This window comes from Pelodiscus sinensis, chromosome 1, assembly GCF_052426305.1.
Source record: "Pelodiscus sinensis isolate ZL-2025 chromosome 1, ASM5242630v1, whole genome shotgun sequence".
Classification (NCBI taxonomy): domain Eukaryota; kingdom Metazoa; phylum Chordata; order Testudines; family Trionychidae; genus Pelodiscus; species Pelodiscus sinensis.
In genome coordinates this window covers 32427134-32438225 of record NC_143052.1, presented here as the reverse complement: position 1 = coordinate 32438225, position 11092 = coordinate 32427134, and positions in this window count along the sequence as shown.

Below are 11092 nucleotides of genomic sequence, written 5' to 3'. Positions count from 1 at the left end.
AAGAAGCTGTACTATGATTTGTTCTGTTCACGTATTCAGACATCATCTGGAAAAAGGAATAAAGAATAAGTTAACCAAGTTTGTTGATGACACAAATTTACTCATATGGGTTAAGTCAAAAGCTCACTGTGAAGATTAACAAAGGGATCGTACACTTTGAAAAGATCACTATTATATATACAAAAGCTGGGTTCTAAATTAGCTGTTACCACTCAAAAAGAGCTTGGAGTCATCATAGATAGTTCCCTAAAAACATCCATGTAATATGCAGCACCAATCAAGAAAAGATAATGTTCAGAGCCACTTGGAAAGGTCTAGAAAATACCACAATGCCAGTATATAAATTCATGGTATGCCTGCATCTTAAATATCACGTCTTGCTGCATCACCTAAAAATTAGAATTGAAAAAGGTACAAAGAAGAGCAACAATATGATGAGCAGTGTAGGATGCTTTCTATATGAAGACATATTAAGAAGACTGGCAGTATTCAACTTAGAAGAGATGATTAAAGGGGGATATGATAGAATTCTATACAATCATGAATGATATGGAGAAAGTGAAAAAAGAAGTTTTATTTACCTCTGCATATAACAGAAATACCAGGAACACTCAATGACATCAATAAACAATAGCTTTAAAACAAATTTAGGGAAGTACTTCTTCATACAAATGTATAGTCAAGTATAACTGATATAAAACAAGAATTAGATAAATTCATGGAAAATAGGTCCATCAATGGCTAATAGCCAACATTTTCAGTGATGCAACATGGTTGGTATATCCATAAGCCTCTGACTGCCAGATGCTGGGAATGAATGACATGTGGTGAATCATTTGATAATTTCCCCGCTCTGTTCATTCACTCTGAAACATCTGGCACCTGCAACTCTGAGAGCACAGAACACTGAGTGAATGGAACATTGGTCTGATCCAGTACTGCTATTCTTATGTTCTTATTGTCTAAATACATGTAATTTAAAGTAATATTTTCTAATTGCAAAGGCAAAGTGTGAAATTGTGTAAAGTTGAGCACCATGTTTCTTTTTGAAGCAGAGATATCCAGATATTGCAGAAACATAGTCATCAGTTTCTCATACTTTGTTATTATCTTAACATGAAAGGATTTATGGTACACACAAGTAACCTCTCTTATTTAGTTGTTTATTTCAAGTGTAAAAATGAGCCATCACTAAGATCTGTTGGTTCAATGCCAAACATAAATCAACTTATTGAATGTTAAAAGTCCTAGAACCTTTCTTAATCTCAAACCAAAAGGATATCAGTAGATGGTGTCATAAATAAATAGGTTAGTCTTTAAGGTGCATCAGGACTCTTTGTTGTGTTTACAACTAAGCTGACTTTACTTAAAACCAACCCATTGTGGATATTTACAATTAATTATTTTATAAGCAATGTACAGACTAAGAGCTCTTAATACAATCTATCTTGCAAATTATATTAAACATAAATGAGAAAATCATAATTCTTAAAGAGAAAAGGAGCTTTCAAATAAGGATCTGTTCATGAGCAATTCACAAAGAGTTAATTGGCAGAATGTATTCACAATTAATAGTGTCCAGCCAGTTATAGCTACATTTGTTACATAAATGACACTATTAATTATTCCACTTATTTTCCAATTAGTCAATCCTTCTTTAAGCTTTGTTATTATTTGCCAGAGTCAATGCATTCAATGACCAATAGTTTTCTGTAGTTTGTGTTAACATTTTAAATCCAGTAATCTGAATAGTCTCATATTCTTGGGTATCTAGGGGTATGACTAAACTGCATTAGGGTACGTCTAGAATACAGGCTTTTGTTGACAGAAGTTTTGTCGACAGATACAGTCGACAAAGCTTCTGTCAACAAAGAGTGTCTAGTCTACATTCAGTTCTGTCGACAAAGCAAACTGCTTTGTCAACAAAACCCTGTAGTCTAGAAACAACCCTAGATGCAATAACACCTTCTGTCGACAGAACTCTGTCAACAAAAGGCGTTATGCCTCGTAAAATGAGGTTTACCAGCATCGACAAAACTGCGGTAGTGTAGACGCAGGTATAGTTTTGTCGACAAAAGTCCACTTTTGTCGACAAAACTCTGTAGTCTAGACACACCCTTACTCTTTCGGGATACCAGAAGTATCCCAAAATAGCAACGCTGTATCTTTAATAGTGCATCCCAAAATAGTGGGCACACTATTCCAGCATCCCTGTAACTCTCATTCCATGAGGGTTAAGGGTTTTGTGTAGTTTATTCTGACAGAAAGGTGCACTCTAGGCACACCCTAAATTTACAGTCTGCTCTAACTATAAACAAAGTCTGTTGTTACTACTGTACTGTTGCTTTCTTTGCTGAGTTCAGGGGTACAATTTAGCTACCCACTATAACATACCAAAAAGATTTAATAAAGCAAATTCCTGTTCTTTAATACAAAGTAGATAAAATCATAATGCCTTCGGAGGAAAAACTAAAGTGGCTTGGCTTTATTAGACTCTAATAATGATAGAGATACTATTCCTGTGGCAATCATCATTAACACTATTAAATTGCCATGGAAAGGTTGTAAACATACTATCATATAGAAACATTTGGGAATAATGAATGTTCCTTCAATACACGTCATAGACAGTAAGGCCAAAAGGGTGCATCATAATCATCTAGCCTGACCTCCTACACATTGAAGGTCACAGAACCTTGCCCACCCACTTCTGTAATAGACTCCTAACCTCTGGCTGAGTTACTGACAGCCTCAAATCATTATTTAAAGATCTCCAGATACAGAGACTTCACCATGTACTCTAGTTTAAACCTGCAAGTAACTTGTGCCCCGTGTTGTGGGCGAGGAGACCCAGGCTGTCTGCCACAGGGGAAAAGTCCTTCATGGCTCCAAATATGGTGAGTAGTGAGACCCAGAAAAAGACCCAACAGCCAGACATCTGGGGAAAATAATCTCTGAAGTAATTCAGAGACCGCCCCTTCTTGTGTCCCATCACAAGCCATTGGAGATATTTGCCATTAGCAGTCGCAGATCAGATCCATGCCATTGTGGGCAGTTCCATCACATTATCCCTCTTCATAAACTTATCAAACTCAGCCTTGCAGCCAGTTAGGATTCTTGGCCCAACTATTCCCCATGGAAGGCTGTTCCAGAACTTCAATCCTCTGATGATTAAAACCCACCTAATTTCAAGTCCATACTTCTTGATGGACAGTTTACATCAATTGTTTCTTGTGTCAGCGTTGGCATTTAATTTAAGTAATTCCTCCCCTACCCTGTTATTTATCCTTCTGATGTATTTATGGAGAGCCACAATATCTCCCCTCAGCCTTCTTTTGATTCGACTGAACAAAGTTCTTTGAGACTCCTCTCAGATGGTAGGTTTTACAGTCTTCTGATCATCCAAGGAGCCATTTTCTACACCTGTTTCAGTTTGAATTAATCTTTCTTAACATGGGAGACCAGAATTGCATGCAATATTCTAGATAAGGTCTCATCCGTGCTTTGTAAAACAGTGCTCACACTTCCCTGTATCCACTAGAAATGCTTCTCCTGATGCACCCCAAGCCAATGTTAACCTTTTTCAAGGCTGCTTCACTTCAGCAACTCATAGTCATCTGGTGAGAAACTAATACAGGTTGAACCTCCCAAATCCAGGACTCTTTGGCTCATCAACATTCATAGTCCAGAAGGAAGAGAGCCCTGGAGGTGAGGAGTCAGCTGGGAGTCCTGTAGGTGCTGGGGAGCCCCATCTGGGCTGGCAGGTCCATCCCTAGGCCGGGGAGCCCCTGTGGCAGCTGAAAGGAATCTTCAGTCCCGCCAGGACCCCCAGCAACAGCAGGGCTGGCACCAGCTGAGAGGAATCTTCAAGCTCTGGCTGGGAACCCAGGCAGCAGGTGATCTGGCAGCAGGTGTGAGGAATCCTCAGCCAGGATCCCCGGTGGACACGGGACCAGTGGTGGCCAGCGGTGGGATTCCCAATGGAAGTGGGGACAGCGGTGGCTGGAAAGGATCCCCAGCAGGAGTGGGGTTGATGGCAGGCAGAGGGAATCCCTCAGCCCTGTCTGGACCCCCAGCAGCAGCAGCAGCAGGGTCAGCAGGAAGCCCTGGCCCAGCTGTGAACCCTAATGGAGAGGGGCCGGCAGTGGCTGGGGAGAATCCTAGTTCGAGGAAGGTGACCCCGGGAGCCCTGGCATGGGGTCAGCAGTGGGGAGGGAAGCCCAGGCTCCAGGGATGCCCACAGCCCTCAGAGGAACCTTGACCTCCCCTGGTCTGGCAAACTCTGTGATTCGGGACTACTCATGTCCTGAAGGTGCCAGACCAGGGAGGTTCATCCCTACACCAGTGTCTTCCTCCTCATTTCCAAACTTACAGCAAAACTTCTTGTTATTAGTCCTTGAGTACATGACCTTGAAGTTTGCACTATTAAATTTCATCACATTTCTATTATTTCATTTTCCAAGGTCACCCACATCTTCTTTGTATGATATTCTGGTTCTCCTCTATATTGGCAATACCTCCCATTTTTGTCATCCGCAAATTTTATTAACACTCCTTTTTGTGCCAAAAATGTTAAATAAATTAGGTCTCAATGCTAATATCCTTCACTAGTAACCTGACAGTTCACTTCAGTATGGCCTATTATAATCCAGTAAACCAGTTCCTTATCTACTTTACCATGCTCGAATTAATCTCCATCTTCTCTAATTTAACCAATAACTCCCCATGTGGAACTGTATCAAATGCCTTACTGAAATGCAGGCAGATTAGATCTACTGCATTTCCTTTGTCTAAAAGAAAAAAAAAATCAGTATACCTCTCTGAAGGAGATCACTTTGGTCAGGCATGAGCTACCTATTATAAAACCAGGTTGTATTTTATCCTAATAACTGTTTACCTCTTTGTCTTTAATTACTTTCTCTTTTAAAATTTCATCCAAGACTTTACATACACTTTTTTCCATTTTTTAAAAATAGGCATTATACTAGCAATTCTCTGGTTATAGGGTGTGGCCCACAGCTTTACAGATTCATTAAAAATTCTTCCTCATGAGCTTTCAATTTCATATTTCAGTTCCTTTATCACTCTTGGATTGAGGTTATCTGGCACTCCGATGTAGTTGTAGCATCACCTTTTGTTGGTTCAGTGACTTTTTGGTAAAGAAATTGGTCAGCTATCACAGTTTCCTTTTTCCAGGAAAATCTGAGCCCTACTATTATTTGTAGCAATTCTCCTATAATTTATATTTGGAGAATATAAATTATACAATTCTCAGTAGTACTTATTTAATTAAAAACATTGGAGACCTTTTCCAGATCATATCTTGGGGATCTGTGTGTACCATCCTCATGTACCCCATGTGCTATCCCTGGGGAATCTCTGAACGCTTTCTTTCCCAAAGTGATTATGATCCAACAGGTTTTATCTTTTCCATCTCTTCCATATTTCCATAAAATATGAGGTTTTTGTGATTAGATAAAGAAATGAAGCAAGCAACCAGTATTTTCACTCTCTGATACCTATCAGCAATTTCTTAATCACAGTGAGCAAGCTTGATTTCCTTGATCATAAAGAAAAATGTTTTTTCAGCACAATGACTCTGTAAATATGGAGGGTTAATGTATAAGCTATCAATGAGGAAAAATATTTCCACCAGTATTTTGATTACTTCCAATAATATCAAATATGACCTCAAATCTTTGTTTTTAATTTTTACTTGGAAACATGGATAATATCAAGTAGCAATTTGTAAAAATCATATGTTATGCTTCATTTTGCTTTCCTGTGCACAATTATTAGGCATGCATTATAAATTGGCATAGTATACAGATCACAAACCTTATAGCATACCATATAGATGTCTAATTTCATGGTGATGCCTAGAGAGTCAACTCTAGTGCTTATATTCTCCATCATCTCTGAGCTCTAAAGACTTCCATTAACTTAATAGGTTTTGCATCAGGCCCATGGTGAATTAAAATGAACAAGTCATATAAATCCTTCAAAATGGTTTTTGACTGACCCTGAGGGCTCTTCTTCACTGTAGCATATGAACTTATAAAAGAGTAAACTTTCCAAGCAATCCATAGTAAAAGACATACTCAAACTCCTTCATTTTCAATCAAAATGTATCTGCTTATTTTTCATGCGTAACTCTTAAAATTTATCCCATGCTATCTCAATCATATTACACTTCAAAGTGCACAGAAACAGAACTTGAGCAGGCAAATGATTTCAAACATTCCTTTTGTTCTTCTCATAAAAAATATTAGAATCCCTCCTGGGTTATTCATTATATTGTAGAGAACTTGAAATAATCAAAAAGCATAGCATTTCTCCTCACACTCATTATACAAACAGTATGGGTAGCTTCACTCAACACTTTGCAGAGAGCTGTTCAGTTATCAAATGTACACAAAGAAGGTGCCTAAAGTATTAAAATCCATTCAAATAGAATGATGCAAAATTTTCACAGTGGAAGTCTAACCTATCAAAGATTATCCCCCCTCCCCCAGTTTTTAGGTTGAAATAAATGGAGGGGGTTAACGGTAAATAAGTCTGGCCTGGTCTAATTAACACTATATATGAAAGTCACTGTTTTAGTATATGAAACATGAAATTCATACGAATGAATCTCATAATCAGAGCTCTCTCAATGCTTACAATAGAAACAGCACTCAGAAATATATAATTTCAAGACTTTTAAGAATTATGTCATTAAAACTTCAGCAGCCATCAATTTAGGGATCTGTTGAATACTCAAGAAACTCAACCTACTTTTCTTCTTTGCACAGGCCTTCTGAAGAAACCAATTTAGAAAAACAAGCAAACAAAAAACAGACCATAGCCCCGATCTCATGTCAGTTCTTTTTCACTAAATCTCCACTCCAGACAAATGAAAAAATTACTTTTGTCAGTCATTGCTAGTAACAGGCCAGAGCTATTATATCCAACAATGTTTCAAATCTAGAGTTTCTTTTCAGCTCCTTATAGTGTGTGGTTTCAAAAGGGTGAAATTGGTATCTGGATGAGAACTTCTCCAGAGTTCTGGAGTGTTCAGATCCAGGCTTTCTGTTTCCGGTATCTTTAGATCTCTAATCGCTACAGATCCATATACAATTTTCAAGAATGTCTTGATGATAAAAGTTATTCTTCAGAATAACCAAAGTTAACTTTCTGAAGGAGGAATCAGGATCCTGCATTCCACTGCCCCCCCCCCCTTGTGGCCCCTAATAAGTTACTTATGTGTTTTGGTATTCAGGGATGGATTTCTAAATCAAGACTTCTGAAATGTCTCTTCCACAGGAAAAGGTATTACAGAAACTCCTAGATAAAGCAAAGTGTTATTTTGCCTTTTCTTTTTATCCGTGGGTATTATTCCTATTATGTGCTGTGTGCTGTAAAGGCAATGCAATGAAATTCATTATACTAACTCAACGTTCTGTTCACCTTGCCTCTAATAATTTATTTTTTACTATACTCATCTGCAAGTGTGGTGTGGAGAATTGCAGCTGACAGATATGGAAAAAATTCAACTACACTTACTTAGATACTTCTGTTGGTAAAATATGAGGAGAACTGACTCTATGGATTGTTTGTGTTAATGTAGGTTTCTCCACTGCTGAGACAGAATGACAAATATTTTCTTACACATTATTTCATCTGCTATCCTCATCCTAACTTAGTATCAACTGAAAATCTTGCAAAGATGGTTGAAAAAAAATATTTATTTTATTTTTTTTGTTTTGAATTATGTGAATTGTAATCTCCTGAACATAAAAGAATAAAGGTAACATTTAACAAACAGTCAGAAAGCAGGTTAGTTTGAGAGCAATCTTTTGAACTGAATGAACAAAGGTGTCATACTCCTAAAACATCTGGGCATGCTCACCTTAACACAGAGTTATTCACTATTTTCTTTATTACTGTGACGGGGCAGAGATGCCCCGCACTGGGGGCCGCCCGATGGCTGCATGTTTAGTGGCTCTCAGGGGGAGGCTGGGAGGCCCCGAGCAGGGCAGCCCGCGAACGGCTGCCTGAGTGGCTCCCCAACAAACCACGGGGCGGTGCGCCAGCTGTTCGCGGGCGGTGGCGGGGGCGAGGCGGCCGGCAGAGCTGGGGATTCCTAGTGACGTCACCAGGCTGGTTATGTCACCCCGTAGCCATTGCACCGGGCCAGAAACAAGCCGACGCCGGGCCGGGCGGGGCCTCGCCGGCGGGCCGCAGCACGGGGATTTAAACCCCAGCTGGGAGCGACGTGGGGGGAGGGGAGGAGTGCTGAGAGCGTCCTTCCCTGGGAGAGGACGATGGATGGGCCCCAAGCCAAGGAGGTAAGCCCCGACTCGGCGGGTCAACCCCAGGTGGGGAGAGGAAGCAGCCCAGGGTGGGCAAAGGGAGCCTTTGGGCTGGCGTGTTTCGGCTAAGGCCCCACCAGCCGGACCGGACAAGCCTGACGTCTGAGTCCTTAGGGCCCTGGGCTGGGGTCCGTGAGAGGGGGTGGGCCCGGATCCCCCTCTCCCCATCGTGGGAGACAAACCAACTGACATCTCGAAGGAGATCTGGGAAACTAATAGTACAGTTAACTGGGACGCCGAGAGGCGATCTTTAGGGTGATGGATTCACGGGACTAGGGGAAGAAACTGGAAGGACAAACATCCACCCCTGGGAGTGTAGGGGGGCACATTTACAATCACTTATACAAAGCTAGCAAAGCAAAGATCCCAGGCAAAACTAGAATACTCATATGTTTGGTGCTGTACAAAACCATTTCAAAATAATGGGCTGGCCATTTCAAAATCTGTACTCCTGCTTTCCTTAGGAAATAATGCTTATTTCAAGTTTTGGTATTTTAAAATAGCATTAGTGTGGACAATCCAGTGCTGCTAATTTGAAATAGTTGGCCTCCAGAAGCCTCTCAAAACTGCACTTGTGGCCTCTCTGGCCACACCTGCCAACTCCATTGCTCCCCTTCTGCGGTGCTTAAAACAGGAGAAGGGGAGCTGGAGAAGGGCTTGTGGCATGTGGTACGTGGCCAGTTTGGCAAGCCTCATGCCAAACTGCATTAGCCAATGGAGCCATGAGCAACCCCAGCACCATCACTGCCAGCACTCCCGTAGCACCCTCAGCTGCCACTGGCCAGAGTTGCAGGAGAGCACCGGCTTAGACTGGTACAGAGATCTTGGACCTCACTGAAGTCTGGGGTGAGCAGACCAATCTCCAGAATCTCTGGACCAGAAAGAGGAATGCTGACGTGTATGGCTAACAAAGGCCACACCCGGACACTCAACCCTGTCTGGATGAAAATAAAAGAGCGCCGGCAGGTCTACAACAAAGGAGCAGAGTGAGCACTCTGGGGTGGCACCACACATTTGCCACTATTATGAACAGCTTGATGCAATCCTGGGAGGGAGGCCAATTACCTCCCCCCATTGTCATCGAGTCCAGTGTCAGCCTCCGTGAGGGATGAAGAGGAGGAGGAGGCCAGCCAGGTGACCATACCTGCCAGCCAGGACCTGCTGCTAACCCTGGAGCCAGTGCCCCCCACTCTCCCGCAGGATGTCACCCAGGCACTTCAGTGGAGTTCTATAACTTTCCCTATACACATGCTGGAGCAGGCGTCAGGCTGCAATGGGTTGCATGCTCTTCGTTCAGCCTACTCAGCCTGGCGGTTGCACAACAGCCTGTGTATGTGGATGTAAATTGATCACCAGTTCGGAGTACTCAGCCCCATGACACTGTCACTCAGGAGCCCCTCAGTCCTTTGCACAAGGTTCCTGGAGAGGCCTGCCTTACTCCAGCCTCTGGGGTGGACACCTTCCCACGACAAGCCACCACTAAAGAGGCTGGGGTCATGGAAACACATAGCAGTGCTGCACACAGCACAGGGTCATGCACACACTCAGGCAGCATCCACTCCCAGTCAAGCGCAGCAAAGCGTAAGAGACTGATCCCATCCATGGGAACCTGCCAGGGAGGGAAAGAAGAAGGGAACCCAGTAGCACTCTGTCTGGCAAGAGGCTTCTGCCACTCACACATACATCCCCCAACACCCGACCCCCCTCCTCCAGTGGGCAGGGATAGAATTTCTCTCTCTGTGGGACACCATCAGTGCCGAACCTGGCATACGCAGGACATGGAAAGATGTTGACTCTACACTCCCCCCCCCCCATTCTCCTCTCCCAGTCACAGGCTCCTGGCCTAGCCAGCAACTTCCCACGTCTGTTTGTCCTCAGGCCATGGACGTAGCAATGGTCCCCTGGGATGTCCATGTCCCTGCAGGAAAGTGCCCACTGTCAAGGCAACATATTGCCTTTCTCAAAATACATTCCCATGGCCTAAACCAAGACCTTCGATGTCATCTCAGAGACTAGGGCTAGGTTTCCTACACAGTCTCTCCTGGGATGATTGCCCTTGTAACTTTTCTTCACACTGGGCCAGCTGAGAGTGTAGCATGTCCACCACCTCCCACGCATCTTCCTGACTCCACAGGATCTACAGGAGGAAATACACCCAGGAAGACCTAATGAGGGGGCAGATGACCTGCCTCCAGTCCCTCATCCAGGAGCTCAGTGATGGAGTGCATTGCCTAGTGCGTGGAGTGGTCCACCAGCCACGTCCCTGTTCCATTCCCCCGTGGCTTACCTTCCTATCCGCTGCCCCCAGTAGGCCTCCAGGGCTCCAGAAAACAGGGCAGTGGTACCTCTCAGGCAACCAAAGGTTCTCAAGGTAACCGAGGCAGTTGCCAGTCCCAGCACCATCCCAGAGCCCTACTCCCCTCCCCCATTCCAGGTTCTTTCCCCAGTTCCTCCTTTATTGTATATCCACCTATTCCCTAGTCCTGTTATTTCATAAAAGAAGGGTTTGGGGGGTTTTTTGCTCTGCAGCGGCAGGGGGAAAGTTGGAAAGGTGGTCAGGGAAATAGAGGGATGGGGGAGGAAAGTCACACAGAGGGAATGCAGGAGCCCCCTGTGGAGAGGCACAGGGGAGAGTCTCCTAGCTGCCCTTTACCGAAATTCTCCCTCAAGGTCTCTCTGATGAGCACTGCCCCTTGATGTGCTCATCAAATGGCACTGGTGTCTGTATGCTCAAATGC